General features: G+C 42.6%; 1 pseudogene; it reads right to left on the reverse strand.

Annotated features, from left to right (window-relative positions):
* The window catches only part of LOC137372253 (nucleolin-like), a 38,924-nt pseudogene extending 28,472 nt beyond the window's left edge, over nt 1-10,452 (reverse strand).
* Nucleotides 10,453-18,179: the final 7,727 nt, after the last annotated feature.

The raw sequence follows: 18,179 nt of genomic DNA on the forward strand, positions 1-18,179 counted from the left end.
ACATCTGGTCTGTCATATAAAATAAAATTCGGACTTGTCTTTCTTCGATTGACCTCCTGTTTCTCTGCTATAGTTTTCTGCTACAGTTTTGACCACTCACTTTGTCTGTCTATGGCCCTTTGCAACTTCCTGCTGCCATCTACACAGCATACTTAATGTCATCTGTAAACTTGGATATACGACTCTCTATTCCTTCATCTAAGTCATTGATATGTATGGCAAAAATCTGGGGAACACTGCTTGTCACATCCCACCAATAGGATAACATTCCCTTTATTCCTACCCTGTCTCCTAGCTCCCAACCAACTAATAACCATGGCATGTTTTAAAAATGAATTACTTAAATCCAGTAACCCTGTAGGCTAGCATCAGAAAAGAAAATTACAGTGACGGTTGCTGTTTTGTCTTTAAATGGAAAGGAAATGTGCCTAGTCAGTATGGCCATCCATGTAGTTGACTTATAATGCCATCCGATTTGGCAGAGTTCCAGGGCTGGGTAATAACTGTGGCCATCCCGGAATTGTCCATATTCTGAAAGCAATGCAAAAGTACAAAGCATAAACAGGATTATGGTGTTTAGTAACATTCAACATGGGCACACATAATTTACGCTAAATATATAAAATGAAACAAAGGTTCGATTAAATTACAATTCACTTCGCATATCTTTGGAGCTCATTAAAGTGATGAATAATGGCACTTGAGAAAGGAATATCTATTTTGCATCCAGCAACAGCATTAAATACTCATATATCAGAAATGGCATTGGATGACAACACTTTAGGTCTCCTTTTGACAATGACCCAATAATATGCCTTTACTGGAATATTAATAGAATTTCAAAAATGCACCCAAGATATTCAACATTCTAAATTATCCATGTTTTTGACATCTTACAATACAGAATGACAAATTAAATTGCCACGATGGAGTTGTTTGAGCTTATGATGCCTTCAAATACTACAATTATTCAAAAAGTAGCATTGACAATATTTAGCACCTTTCAATTGGCAGAAGTCATTTTCCTTCTTTTGCTGAACTGGGTGTCAGGGTGTTGGGCCATTAGCAGTGATTATGAATATAATCAGCTGGCTTTAGACTTAATGGGAAAATGTTTCTGCTTGCACACATCTAGCATGGATTCTCTGTCACTAGGAGTGCGTATTGTCAAACCATGTGCATGCAGCCCATGATTTACTGCCTATTAATGCTAATGAAAAGTGGGCCACATATTTGCAATTTCATCATTTGCACTCCTGGCACGTGAGGCTCCATGCAGGGAGCACACAATTGTAAAATGAATACCTTTAAGGACTGTTGATTCATTGAAATGAGTTACATTTACAATACAAAATTCATAAAAAGCCTAGAAATCTGATTGGGCCCAAATTCGACCAGCAGGTGATGAGACGCATTCAGTACGAACTTGTTGCAATTGACTCAGGCGCCACGTAATATACGTGCTGCCTGATCATTATCACATTAACGCTATCTGTGCTACTCGTTGGCTGCATGCCGGTAGAGGAAGGGCCAGACATTGGTCACCTATGATGCCACTTCAAGGCAGCCAGCACCACTTAAAGGTGAGGTGTATTCTGGCTATAGATTCTGAGAAAACACGTGGAAAGAGAGGCATGGCTGAAGCAAGTACTGAGAGGACACCAGGATCTTTTGATGCTGTATTGGAGGCCCTGGTGCACCCAGGGAATAGGAGGTGTGACATCTTCTTCATTCCCCCCTACCCCCAGGCCCCACCCCACCCAGAGGGAAAGAAGCCATTGAGGCATTAACTTTGTCATCACCAGAAAGAGATTGCAGAGTATGTGACTGCCAGGAGGTTAGATGCTAGGACATGGTGGTAATGCCGGAAGAAATTCAATGATCTCATTAGAGTTATCAAGGTAGAATATTATTTTCTCTTTTACTCTCTGATCACAGCTGCACCACTTACAGCCTCATCAAACAGAAAACTCACATCATTCATGATTCCCCTCCCCACTACCCTTCATTCTCCTGCAGTCACTGCACTGCACTACACCATATCTCCTTCTCCTCATTCTCACACTCATTACTATTACGATGCTCACTTAGCCATAGCTCATGTCTTACACACAGTCCATTAGCTTTTCCAGCATGTGGCACATTCTCCAAAACACCTCGCAAAACACCCCAAAAGGAATGCATGACCATCCAGCTTTGATTGTATTGGTACTTCATGAACAAGAATTCAGGAATTGTAGCTCTTTATAAACCCAATGAATTAGAAACTGCCCAGGTTACTTTAAAATATTGTAATAAACTTGAGAATGATAATACCACAGAGTCGAGAGATGGACAGAGAAGCTGAGCTGAACTATTGAACTTGATGAGAAACTTGTTGTGCTGTACAACATTGTAATGCTGAGCTGCAAATCCTTCCAAAGAGGTCACAATGCGAACTCTGTGCATGTTTCATCTATGCACTGCAGAGTTCCTCAGAGAGAATGTATTCTGAACTTAACTGGTGTACTATGAACTTTCAGTTTATTACACCTGGCAACTCGATGAGACTGTTTGACGGAAGGTTATTGACCTGAAACGTTAACTCTGGCATGTTGTTTGCTCAATGGTATTCCTTGTGGCAGAATGTCTCTCATTGTAGGCATGCCCTGCAGCAATACATTAGTTTCTGACAAGAGTCATGAGCCATGCCTGGAGGGGCTAGCCCTTGTCACTCAATAGCCAGCCTATAGCTTGGCATTCCAGTTGGTATAGAACTGACACAAATAACTAGGGAAAGGTGTGCAAGTCATGACTGCTATCAGGATAGTGGGCACAGATCGACAAGATGTGTTACCTCTGGTCACAAACCACATTGAAAGAGTGAAATCCCATTCAATTGATATAGATGCCAGGTTGATGATCGGGAGTATACAAGGCAATGTGTGTGCAGTCTATGGCACCTTGCACCTTGGGGATGCCTGCCATACAGGTGAAACCTAGTGCTCTCTCTGCCCAAAGGGAGAAGATGTAGGAGTTCCTCCTGGTGTAAGGATTCTCAGTGATCTCCCTCATGCACTGTGAACTGTGAGATGTCACCTTTTTCACAAGTTGCAATCTAAACGGAGCCCATGGCATAAAAGCTAAAGGCCACGACAACATTGACAGCCACAGCTGTGCTCTTTGCCCTGGTGCAAGTCTCAAGTTGTGGCTGTAGCGGGTCACATACCTCAATAACAGCCTCTTTGATGAACTGAAGGTACCTGAGACATTGTTCCTGAGTAAAGTAGATGCCAGAGAAATGCTCCCTAAATATCCACTGTGGATAATAGTCTTCTGTGCAGTGGTCTATTCCTCCTTCCTCTTGTGGCAGCTGCTCCAACTCTCAGGGGTCTTCCACGCTACTCCCTTCATCCAGCTCTGTCAGCAGCCCAAACAGACCACCCTGCAGCAAACTTAACTGTCAGACAACCAAAATTAAGTGCGAGATCAGCAAAATGTTGCTCTATCTAAGTAATGTGAAGTTTTCAGAGTGATAAAACACACATAAAAACAGCCAGAAGTCAAGCTGCGACCTGAAATGAGAAACCAGCCATTAACCTGCAACTTCTGTAATGATGCCCTTAAAGAACACTGGTGAGGGGGTCACTCTGCCAGTGAGCGCCTTGTTGTCCTGTGCAAGTTCAGCACTTGGTGAGTGAAGCGCTGATGTGTTTGAAAATTGGGATAGGATGCTGCAAGAAGTACAGGGCCCTAATTGAAATAAATCATTCTTCTGTTTAAATAATGCTGATATGTGCTGCTGATGCTGGCACATCCACTTTCACCAACATGGCAAGCGGCACACTTCCGGCTACAAATATGCCCACACGATACCCAATATATTGCTACCCTAGTAGGTTGATTGGCATTTGAAAAAATGGGTGCTGCACAGCCAAATTTCTTGGCCAATTCTTTAAATATCATCATTCATTATTAAAATTATATCAATTTGAGTGGTCATGATATATACAACAAAGAAAGGCAGAGTCCAACTCAGAGTCTGTGTATTAAAAGACAGCCTCAGAATTTACTCAGGCCATTCTGGCAGAGCAACTTGGACTTTCAAGACACTCGGAGAAAGGATTACTGTGGCAGTAACTGTAAGAAAGAAACAGCATAATCAAAGTGCAGCTTACCTAACAGTTCCCAATTGCTGGTTCTGGGAGATAGTTTATATATATTAAAGCATACAATAGTAAAACACTAATTACGGATGCTAATATCAGTTTAATAGGGAGAATGAATTACATTGCTGAGCTTATGCATCATCACATGCAAAGCGAACATAATTTTACAGAACTGCTGACTTTTCCAGGGTTTGCAAGGTGATTAACCAGAACTGTGCTGCCATTTAGACTCTGGCCACAATGCTGATGATATACAGCCACTTGTATTAAATCATGAAGGTCAATACTGACTGTGATATGAAATAATTTTTTTTTTCGTTCACGGGATGTGGGCGTCGCTGGCCAGGCCAGCATTTATTGCCCATCCCTAATTGCCCTTGAGAAGGTGGTGGTGAGCTGCCTTCTTGAACCGCTGCAGTCCATGTGGGGTAGGTACACCCACAGTGCTGTTAGGAAGGGAGTTCCAGGATTTTGACCCAGCGACAGTGAAGGAACGACGATATAGTTCCAAGTCAGGGTGCTGTGTGACTTGGAGGGGAACTTGCAGGTGGTGGTGTTCCCATGTATTTGCTGCCCTTGTCCTTCTAGTTGGTAGAGGTCGCAGGTTTGGAAGGTGCTGTCTAAGGAGCCTTGGTGTATTGCTGCAGTGCATCTTGTAGATGGTACACACTGCTGCCACTGTGCATCGGTGGTGGAGGGAGTGAATGTTTGTAGATGGGGTGCCAATCAAGTGGGCCGCTTTGTCCTGGATGGTGTTGAGCTTCTTGAGTGTTGTTGGAGCTGCACCCATCCAGGCAAGTGGAGAGTATTCCATCACACTCCTGACTTGTGCCTTGTAGATTGTGGACAGGCTTTGGGGAGTTAGGAGGTGAGTTACTCGCCTCAGGATTCCTAGCCTCTGACCTGCTCTTGTAGCCACGGTATTTATATGGCTACTCCAGTTCAGTTTTCGGTCAATGGTAGCCCCTAGGATGTTGATAGTGGGGGATTCGGCGATGGTAATGGCGTTGAATGTCAAGGGGAGATGGTTAGATTCTCTTTTGCTGGAGATGGTCATTGAGATGTTCATGACATATCATTGTATTGATTTCTTTCTTTCTGCCACGGTACGTATCGAGTTAAAAATCAGATACACTCACCGTTGTGCTACACAAAGCCCCAGAATATGGATGTTATGACTGCATTAGATGTTCAAGGAAGGGTGCATGCCATTCAATACAAGCAAAATCTGAGTTTTGTTAGCGTATATGTTTGATGGGAATCTCTTTGAGTTTGAGAGACACATAGTTATATTTATAAAAGCAAAATACTGTGGGTGCTGGAAATCTGATGAAAGGTCATAGACCGGAACCATTTACTTTGTTTCTCTCTCCACAAACCTGTTGCGTATTTGCAGCATTTTATGTTTTTACTACGTATTTATATTTCCTTTGTCCCATACAAAGTTTGAAAACATTTTTTCTCAGTGTATTTGCTCATTTGGGGAGACCATCTGAAGCCACTGGAGAGAAATTGATAGGCTACAGAGACTCTATGGATGATCAGAAAATAAGAGGAGTAGGCCATTGAACTTTCAGTGAGCGAAATCAATTGGACTGTACAGGATGAAGGTTCGGTATTCATCCAATTCAGCCTTTTGAAAGAATCTTCGCCTTTCACTGATTTCTCAACCTCTGGGTTTTGTGCACCCATTCTTAGCTTATGCCCTCCCTTCTTTACATTTGGAAAAGAAAAATCCTCTGAATAAAACACTTCGTGAGCCTGTATTCCATGCTCTTCAGCCTCCAAAGCAACAGGGACCACCTCCGCCTGGGATCTTCCTATTCAATTCTCTCTGAATTGTAAAGTTGTCAAGGTCACAGCAAGCTACCACTAGGTGTAAGACATGCTTAGAAGCATATTGTGGTGTTTCAGGTCGATGTCCTTCAGGACCTCAATTATTTTCTCAATGACCACTCAAGCTGATGAAGCAACCTTGTTGGAGCACTCTTCAGCTTCTGTTCTTGCCACTCACAGGGCTATAAGCAAAGCATTATTTCCCAACAGCTGTCCTTACACTTGATCATCTTTGTTCAGTGGATCAGCGAGTCTGAAACTTCAGAGCACAAATGTGCCATGGCAACTGCCTACAAATTTGCAATTCGCGTACAGAATTCTTTAGAGCTGTTCAGACAATTTGCATATTAAGTGAGTGGTATCCCTTTCTGTTAGGAAAGGTCAAACAGTTAAGTGTTCGTGCTTGCGATGCCATTTAAGTTCTATCTATTATACCGTGAACTTTGACGAATCAAGTACTATGACATACTGCTGCCCACAGTCATCCCAAATTGTATGAGTTCACCGACTTACGGGAAGATTGTTTCTGTGAGCTATCGATGCATACCTAGACAGCAACCTGGATAATGTTGCTAATGGTCCCCATTGTTGCTTGAAAGGAACTGACAGTACAAAAATAATAAACACAGCGTTAACTTTAGCAACCACTGGCTGAGCTTGATGATATATGTCACAGATAAGCTTGTCTGTCACTCTTCTTGCTGGTATTGTTCAGCCACAGACTCTTCAGTGAATCTTACTTATCTCCTGCAGGGCTCCTCACTCAGATTTTCATAAGATCCACATGGCCTATAGACACTTGGGGGGCAGAGTTGGGGTGTGTGTGGTGGGTAGTTGGTGATATCGGAACGACCACATCCTCCAGATATGCTGCTTCATTCTTCTTTCCTACCCTCTGTTTTTCCTCTGCTCTTTATTAATATGGGAAGAAACTCAAAAGGAAAATACTTGTAGGTGGGTGAAAGTTTCCTTGGAGCAAACAAGCCCCAGTCTGTTGGATGAGTGTCCATCTTCTTATATCATCAAAGAAATAAAGTTCTCAAAAATATTGCTGCTTGCTGTATATTGAGAGGAACTTGTAAAGAAAGAAAGACGCCAAGATGGCCAGATCACGGTTGAGATTTTACTGAGCTCCCGACCTCGGGCTCCATGGCGGAGGGGTGGGGCCGAAAGATTGTTTCGGCAGCGGTCCACCACGGAGTCCGACACCGGGAGTGCCAGGCGTGATCTTCCCGGCGGTAGCGAGGCTCCGTGGCAGCCCCACCCCCACAGGTTCCAGCTTTGAATATTTAAATTAAGTACATAAATAGATTTAAATAAAATTCACTCCAATCTTACCTTCAGGCCGTGATCTTCCGAGAAGCGGCCAGCACTCACGCGTCTTCACTTTCCCGTCCAGAGAAAACAGGCGCCACTGTGGTGGGGAAGGGGGGAACATTTAATTTTTAGTGCTGGTGGGGCGGGGGGAAGAAATGGGGTCAGATTTACAGTACTAGTGTAGGGGAATAGGGAAGGGGTGACCGCAGCACTTTGTTCATTTGTGGAGGGGGGGATGGTCAAGTGTTGAAGGTAAGTCTTTTGGATACACCAGCTTTACAACTTCAAAAACAAACAAATCTTTGAGAATTTGTACACTTTCCAAAATAACAACTGACTCCTTTTCTTTCAACAATATCTATAAATCAAGTCAAACAACTGGTTTACAAAGTCTTCCTGATCTTCTCACAGGTTTTGGTGTAGAGTCTGGTTTTGCACTGTCTGGTTTTAGTTCAGGACTTTCAGAAGATTTTGCTTCTTTTTCTGAAAGTGGTACTTCGGCACTGAAATCTGAATTGATTCACACTTTGGCAAAAGCTTGCCATCAAGTAGGTCATGCTCAAGTATTCGATGACCCCTTTCTGGGATCATATGATCCACATGGATGTTTTGCAACAGTCGGGTTGACCATGACCATGATTGTAAAGGAGTTTTAGGCAGCTTATTTCCATAGTTTTGACAAATAGTACATTTGCTAACCAATGATTCTAGATCTCCATCTTGAGCAGGCCAATAAACAGAACTTCTGGCTATGGATTTCATGCTAACTATACCCATGTGTTCATTGAAGTTCTTCCAGAAACTTGTCTCTTAAAGAATTAGATAGTACCACTCTGTGACTCCATTTAATGCATCCCTGTTCACATGACAACTGGTTACATCGATTGTGGAATGGTTTCAGTTCCTCACCTGTATACTGGTCAAATTCTGTCCAACCATTCAAAGTCTGTTGGCAGACTCTTTTTAAAACTAAGTCCTTCAGCTAGGAGTTTCAGCTGCAATTTCAGTTGCAGTAATTGGGGTTCCTATTATGACGATCTTATTTTATGATTCATTCCTGGGATGTGGGCGTCACTGGCTTGGCCAGGATTTATTGCCCATCCCTAATTGCCCTTGAGAAGGTGGCGGTGAGCTGCCTTCTTGAGCAGCTGCAGTCCATGTGAGGTAGGTACACTCACAGTGCTGTTCGGAAGGGAGTTCCAGGATTTTTACCAAGCGACAGTGAAGGAACGGTGATATAGTTCCAATTCAGGATGGTGTGCGGCTTGGAGGGGAACTTGCAGGTGGTGGTGTTCCCATGCATTTGCTAGCCTTGCCCTTCTAGCTGCTAGAGGTCGAGGGTTTGGAAGGTGCTGTCTAAGGAGCCTTGGTGCATTGCTGCAGTGCATCTTGTAGATGGTACACACTTCTGCCACTTTGCGTCGGTGGTGGAGAGCGTGAATGTTTGTGGATGGGATACCAATCAAGCGGGCTGCTTTGTCCTGGATGGTGTCGAGCTTCCTGAGTGTTGTTGGAGCTGCACCCATCCAGGCAAGTGGAGCATATTCCATCACACTCCTGACTTGTGCCTTGTAGATGGTGGACAGGCTTTGGGGAGTTAGGAGGTGAGTTACTCGCTGCAGGATTCCTAGACTCTGACCTGCTCTTGTAGCCACGGTATTTATATGGCTACTCCAGTTCGGTTTCTGGTCAATGGTGACTCCCAGGGTTTTGATAGTGGGGGATTCAGCGATCATAATGCTATTGAATGTCAAGGGGAGATAGTTAGATTCGCTCTTGTTGGTGATGGTCATTACCTCGCACTTGTGTGGCATGAATGTTACTTGCCACTTATCAGCCCAAGCCTGGATGTTGTCCAGGTCTTGCTGCATTTCTACACAGACTGCTTCAATATCTGAGGAGTTGCGAATGGTGCTGAACATTGTGCAATGAGCGAAAATCCCCACTTCTCACCTTATGATTGAAGGAAGGTCATTGATGAAGCAGCTGAAGATGGTTGGGCCTGGGACACTACCCTGAGGTACTCCTGCAGTGATGTCTTGGAGCTCAGATGATTAACCTCCAACAACCACAACCATCATCCTTTTTGCTAGGTATGACTCCAACTAGCAGAGAGTTTTCCTTCTGATTCCCATTGACACCAGTTTTGCTAGGGCTCCTTGATGCCATACTCGGTCAAATGCTGCCTTGATGTCAAGGGCAGTCACTCTCACCTCACCTTCACAGCTTAATTTTGAGTCTTCATGCGGAAAACACAACTGCGTTAGCTACAGCATTCTCTTTTGAGCTACAATAACAATGTTGTAGTTGCATTGCGACTGAAGTACAGCTCACCGCTGCACCCTCGATGCTACCATTGTCAGTATTGCAGAGTTTGGACCCAGAATAGCTTTAGGGGTTTATGATCTGTTCCTAAATTAAGTTGATACCCAACAAAAATTGGTGATGCTTTTTGATTCTGAAGATGATTCCAAGCACTTTTCTATCCTTTTCTATCTGCGCATAGTTGATTTCACTGTTGGTCAGGGTACGTGACACAAATGCTATGGACTTTTTCTTGACATCATCTATGACGTGACTGATCACTGCTCCAACTCCAACATCACATACTAGCTTCAAGTCATGATTTGTGTCATAATGAATGAGTAATGCATCACAGGTCAAGCTTCTCTTACATGTATCATTAGCAACTTCTTGTGCTTTACGCCATTCCCATTTCACATCTTTCTTCAACACCTCATGCAGTGGAGCTAACACTATTGCAAGCTCAGGCAGAAATCCTCAGTAGTATTGAACAGTGCCTAGAAAAGATCTAAGCTCAGACACATCTTTTGGCTTTGGGGCATTGACCATTGCCACTAACTTTTCTTTCACTGCCTTTTTCATTGATTTTCAAGCCAAGGCACATTACCTCAGATTGCACGAAAGCACACTTGTTCGTTTTTAACTTCCCATTGTGAACATTGAGCCTTTTCAACACTTCATCCAACACTTGATGATTCTCTGCCTCTGTTGCAGTCACAATCAACACATCATCCTGATCACAAGTGCAATGTGGCACTCCTTGCAAAATCTTATCCATTGTAGCTTCGAAGATTTTTGGAAAAGAATTCACACCATACATCAGCTTCATGTAGGAGGATAACCCCATGTATGTGTTTATTGTGAGATACTGTTGACCCTCTCAATCAACATTGAGCTGTGCATAAGCATGGGACAAATCCAACTTCACGAATAATTTGGATCCCACTAACTCTGCATATAAATCTTGAGAAGTTGGTATTGGATACTGCTCATCATCCCGTACTGCCTGGTTGATAGTGACTTTGTAGTCTCCGCATAGTCTTACAGTTTTGTCTGTCTTGAGCACTACTACGATTGGGCTTGCCTAATCACCATGGTCAGTTGTTACTCGCACACCGTTTCTCTCCAACTTCTTTAGCTCCACTTTTCCACCTGGGTTTTGAGAGCATAAGGAACCAGCCTAGCCTTGGAATATATTGGTTTTGCATCAGGCCTAATTTGGATCTGCGTTTTCACACTGATTATACCTTCATAGCTATCCTCAGAAATGTTCCAAAACCAAACTACTGTGGATGTTGGAAATTGGAAAAAAGTGCTGTGAATACGCAACATGTCAGGCAGCATCTGTGTAGAGAGAAACAGAGTTAACATTTCAGGTCTGTGACACAGAATCTCACTGACTGAATATACTCGAAAATATTCCTGTGGTTATTCAATAGCTGATCAAATTTTTTGGGCAGCTGAACTTGGAAAATATGTTTCTAGTCTAACTTCAGCTTATGATGAAACAAAAGAGCGCCAAAAATGAATTTTGAGACTGCCTGAGACTTCAGGCCTCAGACCTCCTGGTTGGAGTGCGTGCAGTAGGTGCATGCCGTTGGTTCTGGGCACAAAGAATGGACCATAATAACATTTTCTGTTCCCTTCTGTTTTGCAGTCCCATTTTTGATTCTGTGGCAGAAGAGATAAACAAATAAACAAAGTGCCCAAATTATGCATGTTTTTTAACCTTAGGCCTGTAGGAAATTAGGCTGCGCAGGTCAGCCTATGAATCTGGCCCTGAACATCATTCATACCCAATGAGAATAATGGTAAGTCTATTTCTTCTTTATCTTTCAATTTTTCTCCATCTGGTTGCCAGATTGCCATAAGGTATTCCTCCTACCTGTTTATATTTTGCGGATGTGAAATAAAGATTTCTTCAAATATGAGCCAGCTCCTAGCCTGTGACTCATTTTTACCTTATCTCGCAGTTTGAAAATATCATCATACAGCAGCATATTTTCACTTATCAGGTGCATCCTTTCCTGTGGAAAAAATCAGCTTTTTTCTCTGAAGCTGCCTGAAAGTCTTGCCGTTCTGTTACCATGCTTTTGGCAATTGAAAATAAATGCATAAAGTTGATGAGTTACATTAAATCTGCCTGCCAAAATTATTAAAAAGACACTGCTCTTTCATTTACTGGGCCTTGTGGCTACCCCAGAAACTGCTAAATGAAAACAACACCCCAACATGGATTTATTCAAGTAAAGGATTACGTCGAATTTACAACACAAAAACAGTCTATTTGGCCCAACATGTCAATGCTGGTCTTTAAGCGCCACCTGAGCCAAATAATGAGCAACAAGAAAATGAAAGACTTGCTAAAGGATTACTTTGTTATTGTTTTGATGCATATTGCATTTTAAATTAAATCTAAACAGGAAAAATCAGGAGCTGACTCTCCTTGATTTGAGTGTTTTATTTGCAGTTATAAGTTGAGCTGATGTTGATCTTTATTCTGAGAGTAATTTTTTGAAACAATAACCTAAAGGAGGGATGCCAACTGGGAAAAAAAACCTTACAGGTGAATAAAATTCTGTAAGAGCAGGGGTGTTCTCCCCGGTGTCCTAGGCTCTCAACCAACCTCACAAAAAGAGATTATTTGACCATGATAACATGTTGTTTGTGGGATCTTGCTGTGAGTAAACTGTCTGCTGCATTTCCTACATTACAATGGTGACTATACTTCAAAAGGATTTTATTGGCTGTAAATGTTTTTGGATGCCCTGAGATGGTAAAAGGCACTATATAAATCTAAATCATTCTTTTATTCTCTTGCCACACATATATCACAGCTAACTTTGAATGTATGACAAGATATGTGGACATCAACTCTGCCCAAGACAGAGTCACATCACACAGCAATGCTTATGATTAAATCTTAATGGGGTCAGTTTTACCTTTCGGGCACGTAACTGGAAGAATATTTTGCCAGGGCACCATTTTTGTGGGTGAAGAAGACAAAGTAATATTGATACCTCTGCAACATTTAAATGGAACTATGGAGCTGCAGGTATCAACAGGGGTCCTAATGCAACTTGTTGTATTCAGCCTGGCCCAATATCTACCAGGCTATTCTGCACGATAAAACCAGGGATATGGTGATCAAGCCGTGGGGGTGGGATGGAGGAGAAGAGCCCAGAGCAGCAGCTGCCCAGGTTATTTTTGTTGACTCTTATAGCCCCACAAAAAATAATTAAACCTACCTTTTCTGGACCTGTTCGGTTCTATCACCTGTGAAACTGGTTAGAGAGTGCAAAGCGCTTAGTCTTTTTACCTGAAGTCCTTACAGAATTTTCAGAATCAATGTTGATGAAGTCTTGACAAAGTGCCACAGAATGTCTCCTGATGTGTTTCAAAAGTCCTCCTCAACTTTCAGTAGTAGGTGAAAAGTAAAGTTGCATACAAAATTCTCAGCAATGTCTTGTTTACTTTCAATCAGCTGGTCGCTGTTAGGCAAGGGTGTTAGGTCAAGCACTATCCACCAAAATGCTGTGCAGCCCTGTTAATGAGTGTAAGCAGGCAATTTAAGTACCATTCAACCTCTTAAAGATCCTTGGAGTGGGCGTTCCTAGTGTAAGCTTCAACTCTTTTGCCAAGATGGTGTCTTATGCGAAACATAGGTTAAACCAGTGTTCCAGCTCAAATCTCCACCTTTGCCACCTCAGAAGTTCTTTATCAGCTGAAGGTACAGTTGAAATCGCTCCCTATTATCCCTTCAAGCTGCTGACGTGGTAAGCCTGTGGAACAGAGAGGCAAACAAATCTTTGTCCAGCACCAACAAGACATGAAAAGCCAGGGAAGTGAAATTTGGGACATTTTGCACTGTTTCATTAAAAAGGAACTCACATAAGATTTTAACTCATCGTAACTAAAACCAAGCACACAACTGTTAATGATCTTGACTGAGTTCTGAGTCCAGAACTTCTTGGCCATCAATCATGAGTGAAATTGACCAAGATATGAGAGAAAACTACCTAGATGACTACCTGACCAGGGAGTTCTGTGTGGTATATTCTGTATGGGAACTTAAAAGAACAGAAACAAGAAAGGACTAAGTATATAACAAAAGTCCCTTCTGTTCACTTTTGTTCTGTACCTTTTCCTTAAAGTGCAGATTTGGAGAGGTGACATTCTGATAGTCTCGATCTAGCTGTACACTCTCTCGGATCAAACCTATCAGGTTAAGATAGACAAATACAGTGCAGAAACATCTACAAACCACACAGCTTTAACAGAACATTTTGCCTTTTCACTTGCATTCATACCATAACAGAGCTGTCTGCATCAGAGAAACTATAATTGCGACATTTATGACTGGTAAGAGTGACAGGGCTTGCCAACCCCTTTAAACATATGGAGCCATGTTTATTTTTACATCTGACATAATCAAAACAGGTCACAGACTTAAACCAAAATGACTGATTGTCACGCCTAATGAGTGACACTTGGCAGGTTTGTTGAAAGGAATTCTAAATAGAATGTAAATGTTAAGCCCATAAGTCACTGTAAAGCTGCTATCAATAAAACGAATAAAATGTCAAGTTACCTCTCAAGGGCATTTGACTAGAAGTAGAAAAAAGTTATCCAGATACCATATACATCACTGATAAACCACATTTGGAATAGTGTGCAATTTAGGACAACATAAAAGCACACTGATGGGTGGGAGAGATGGTGACAAGAGTAATCCCAGATTTTAGGATTAATTTATGAGCAGAGATTCATAAAGCTGAACTTGAATGCAGAAGAGAAGATAGAGAAGTGATATGTTTGAGGGCTTTAAAATGCTAAGCGGAATCCTTAGATTATGAGCAAAGTTGTAGTGGACAGAGATTTAAAATTCATAAGCCTCGAATGTATCAAGGAATATGTGGAGTAGACATCCGTAGTTTAGTTGATTAATTCTTTCAATAGGCAGCTGAATAACTATTTGGTTGGGAATTGAAATTAAGACTGCCAAGACAGGTATTATTTTTTATTCATTCATGCGATGTGGGCGCCGCTGGCCAGGCCAGCATTTATTGCCCATCCCTAATTGCCCTTGAGAAGGTGGTGGTGAGCTGCCTTCTTGAATCGCTGCAGTCCATTTGGGGTAGGTATACCCACAGTGCTATTAGGAAGGGAGTTCCAGGATTTGGACCCAGTGACAGTGAAGGAACGATGATATAGTTCCAAGTCAGGATGGTGTGTGACTTGGAGGGGAACTTGCAGGTGGTGGTGTTCCCGTGCATTTGCTGCCCTTGTCCTTCTAATTGGCAGAGGTCGTGGGTTTGGAAGGTGCTGTCTAAGCAGCTTTGGTGTATTGCTGCAGTGCATCTTGTAGATGGTACACACTGCTGCCACTGTGCGTCGGTGGTGGAGGGACTGAATGTTTGTAGATGGGGTGCCAATCAAGCGGGCTGCTTTGTCCTGGATGTTGTCGAGCTTCTTGAGTGTTGTTGGAGCTGCACCCATGGTATGGACTAAGTTAATCAATAATTCAAGGAACTCAATGACTCTGTAATGTTAGGATGGGGGGCAGGTGGGAGATAATGTTATCTGTTGAGCCTTTTAGAGTGTAGATATGGGTATAGGACAGAAATTCTGGAATTTTACTTAAATGTCTTTTGGGATGAGAGGGTATTGGTACAGACATTACGTCAGGAGTGAATTAAGTATAGAGCCCATACAGACACTCCTATAAGACAATAATATGCCTTGCAGACAACTTGAATAAACACATTGCCAGCTTCCACATGCATATCCAGCATTACACCTCTGTCATCACCCATAACTGATGCTGTGCTGTCAGAATCCCTGCCCATCATGTTGTGGATGTGCCAAAACTTCCGGCAGCGAAAAGATGGAAGGCCTCCTGCTTAACTATTGCCAGAAACTCCATTTAGAATCATACTGAGAGGTTTAAATCATGAGGGCAGGTTGCATAACCTTGGTTTGTATTCTGTTGAGTATAGAAAGTGGAGGGGTGATCTGAGAGAGGTGCTTATAATGCTAAAAGGATTCAATAAGGTACATATGGAGAAATTATGTCCTCCGCTGGGGATCATCAAGAATGACGTAACATAATCTTAAAGTCAGAGGGAAATCAGGAATGCACCTTTCACACAAAGGGTTGTAGAAATCTGGAACTCTCTTCCTGAAAGGTTGTGGATACTGGAAGAATTTGAGTTTTCTAGACTGCGATTGATAGATTTTTGTTAGGTCAAGGTACCAAGAGATATGAAGGAAAAACAGGTAAGTGGAGTTCAGGTGCAGACCAACCGTGATCTAATTGAACGATAGAGCAGGTTTGAAGGGCTGAATCATCTACTCTAGTTCCTATGCCCCAGATACTGACTCCACACCCCTCTCTGGGTTCTTACTTAAACTAAACTGACAGCCTTCGTATCCTTTTCAAACCTGAACAGTGCTTCATAACTCACAAAGGTCATTTTGTACTGCTTCAATATTACCCACTTCTGTCTGAAACTCACCCTATCGTTACTGAAATCCTCATCTATACTTGCAGGCTACACTTTTCTAAATTCTGTCCTCATCAGCATCCACTCTATATAAACTTCAACTCATCTAGAATACTCTAGCTTACAATTTATTAAGGCGTTAGCTTATCACCCCCACCCTAATCAACCTCTATGGTTTCCCATCCACCACCATACTGAGTTCAAAATCTTCATCATCATTTACATGGCCTATCTGTGCCTTCAGCACGATATCCCAACTTACACCCTCTGTTCACCTGAATTTGGACTTCAGTGCTCTTCTTCTCCTCCACAATAATGGCACAGTCGTTAGTCATCATAAATACCTGGCCTTCAACCACTACAGATATATGGGCCAGAATTTTACCAGCCCATTGGAGATGGGTGGGGAGATGGGTGGGGTGAAGGGGGGGATGGTAAAATGATGGCGATAGGCATCAGGAGGGAAGCCCAACATGTTCCCGTGCCAGGGGATATTCCCAGCAGTGGAAATGGTAGTGGCCTGGCCACCCACCTACCAGGGGTAGGAGGCCAATTTATGCAATTAATTGGCCTATTAATGGCCATTTTACCAGGTTGTCAGCATTTTACAGTCCTTGGAATGCCACCCTCCCCCGACCATATGGAGAGTCTGCCTGCTGCATCAAGGTGTCCTTCCCACGGCTCCTGCGGGGGGCCTTCCTTTCTGGAGGCTCCATGTCTGAAGGACGTCTGAGTTGGAGGGTTCACTCCTCCGATTGCGGCCCTGCATATCAATAAATCTCTTACCAGCCCTTCATGGGCACCTCAACATAGAGGCACCCTGTCTTTTTCCTTACAGCCTTAGGAGTGGCCATCTCTATCAGTGATGCTGCAAAGGCTGCAGAGTTGCTGGCCATCTGATTGGGCCAGTAGCTCGGAGAGGCAGGCCACTGTCTTTAACTGGACAGTGGTCCTGGCAGCAGCCTTTTGATTGGCCATCACCAGTAAAATTGTCCCTGTGCTCACACTGTCTGTCCGCATGGACCCAGGACCCTCACTTGGAGCCAAAGCCCGGACTCACCGCTGTTGTATATTGTTGTTAGCACAGTTCGAGCATTGTTTACAGATGTCTTGCAGTCTTTGTATGGCTAACTTGTAACTCATTTGTTTTATAGACATAACACTCTCGTTAAGCATGTCCAGCCAGCACCGCTTAGCTTTTTCCAAGCCTAATGCTCATGTGACTATTCCATCATCATCACTACAGTGGGAGGGGTTATTCTCACTTTCTCAAGCATTAACCCTTTCGGACCTTTATACTACAGCCACGTGCCAGTCATGGTCTTGAGCCAACACCAGTGGCATAGCCTTTAGTCAACATAGTGGCATAGCATTCAACATTACAGTGGCATAGCATTCAGTATTACAGAGATATAACCTTCAGTTACCTCAGTGGCATGGCCTTCACCACTACAGTGACATAGCCTTCAGCTATTACAGAAACATGACCTTCAACCAACACAGACCTACGCTCTGGTATTCTTTCCCTAAATTCTTCTGCCATACAGTGTCTTTCCTCACTTTCAATTGCCTTCAAACACACCTTCAATCCCCTCGTTAATTCTTACTTGGTGTCTGATATCCTTCATCTCTTTTAAAGCATCTTAAAATGCTTGACTGAGTTAAAGCCTCCATATAAATTTAATCTGGTGTGATTGAGTCAACACAATAAATGTTTTCAGCATTGCAGTTTCTTTATTGAACTCATCAATGTAGCATGTTTACTTCAAGGTTATGTATGCTTTAAAAACACCTCAAATAGCCCATAAACTCACAAAATATATAAATACTTTTGGGAGTGAGTCAGAAATCTTCCCTTCACTCAGAGGCTAAATTACATTCAACATTTCTCTCCCACTGTAATTGTGATTAATATCCACACATCTAAACAGTCATGCATATACTTCAGAATTTGAATTGATTAAGAAAACCTATTGACATGAATCAAAGGCTCTTCCATTCCATAGCAAAGAATTTCCAATTCAAAAGCATATTTATTTTCCTGAACAAATGGAATGCACAAGGCAAT

Source organism: Heterodontus francisci, chromosome 1, assembly GCF_036365525.1.
Source record: "Heterodontus francisci isolate sHetFra1 chromosome 1, sHetFra1.hap1, whole genome shotgun sequence".
Classification (NCBI taxonomy): domain Eukaryota; kingdom Metazoa; phylum Chordata; class Chondrichthyes; order Heterodontiformes; family Heterodontidae; genus Heterodontus; species Heterodontus francisci.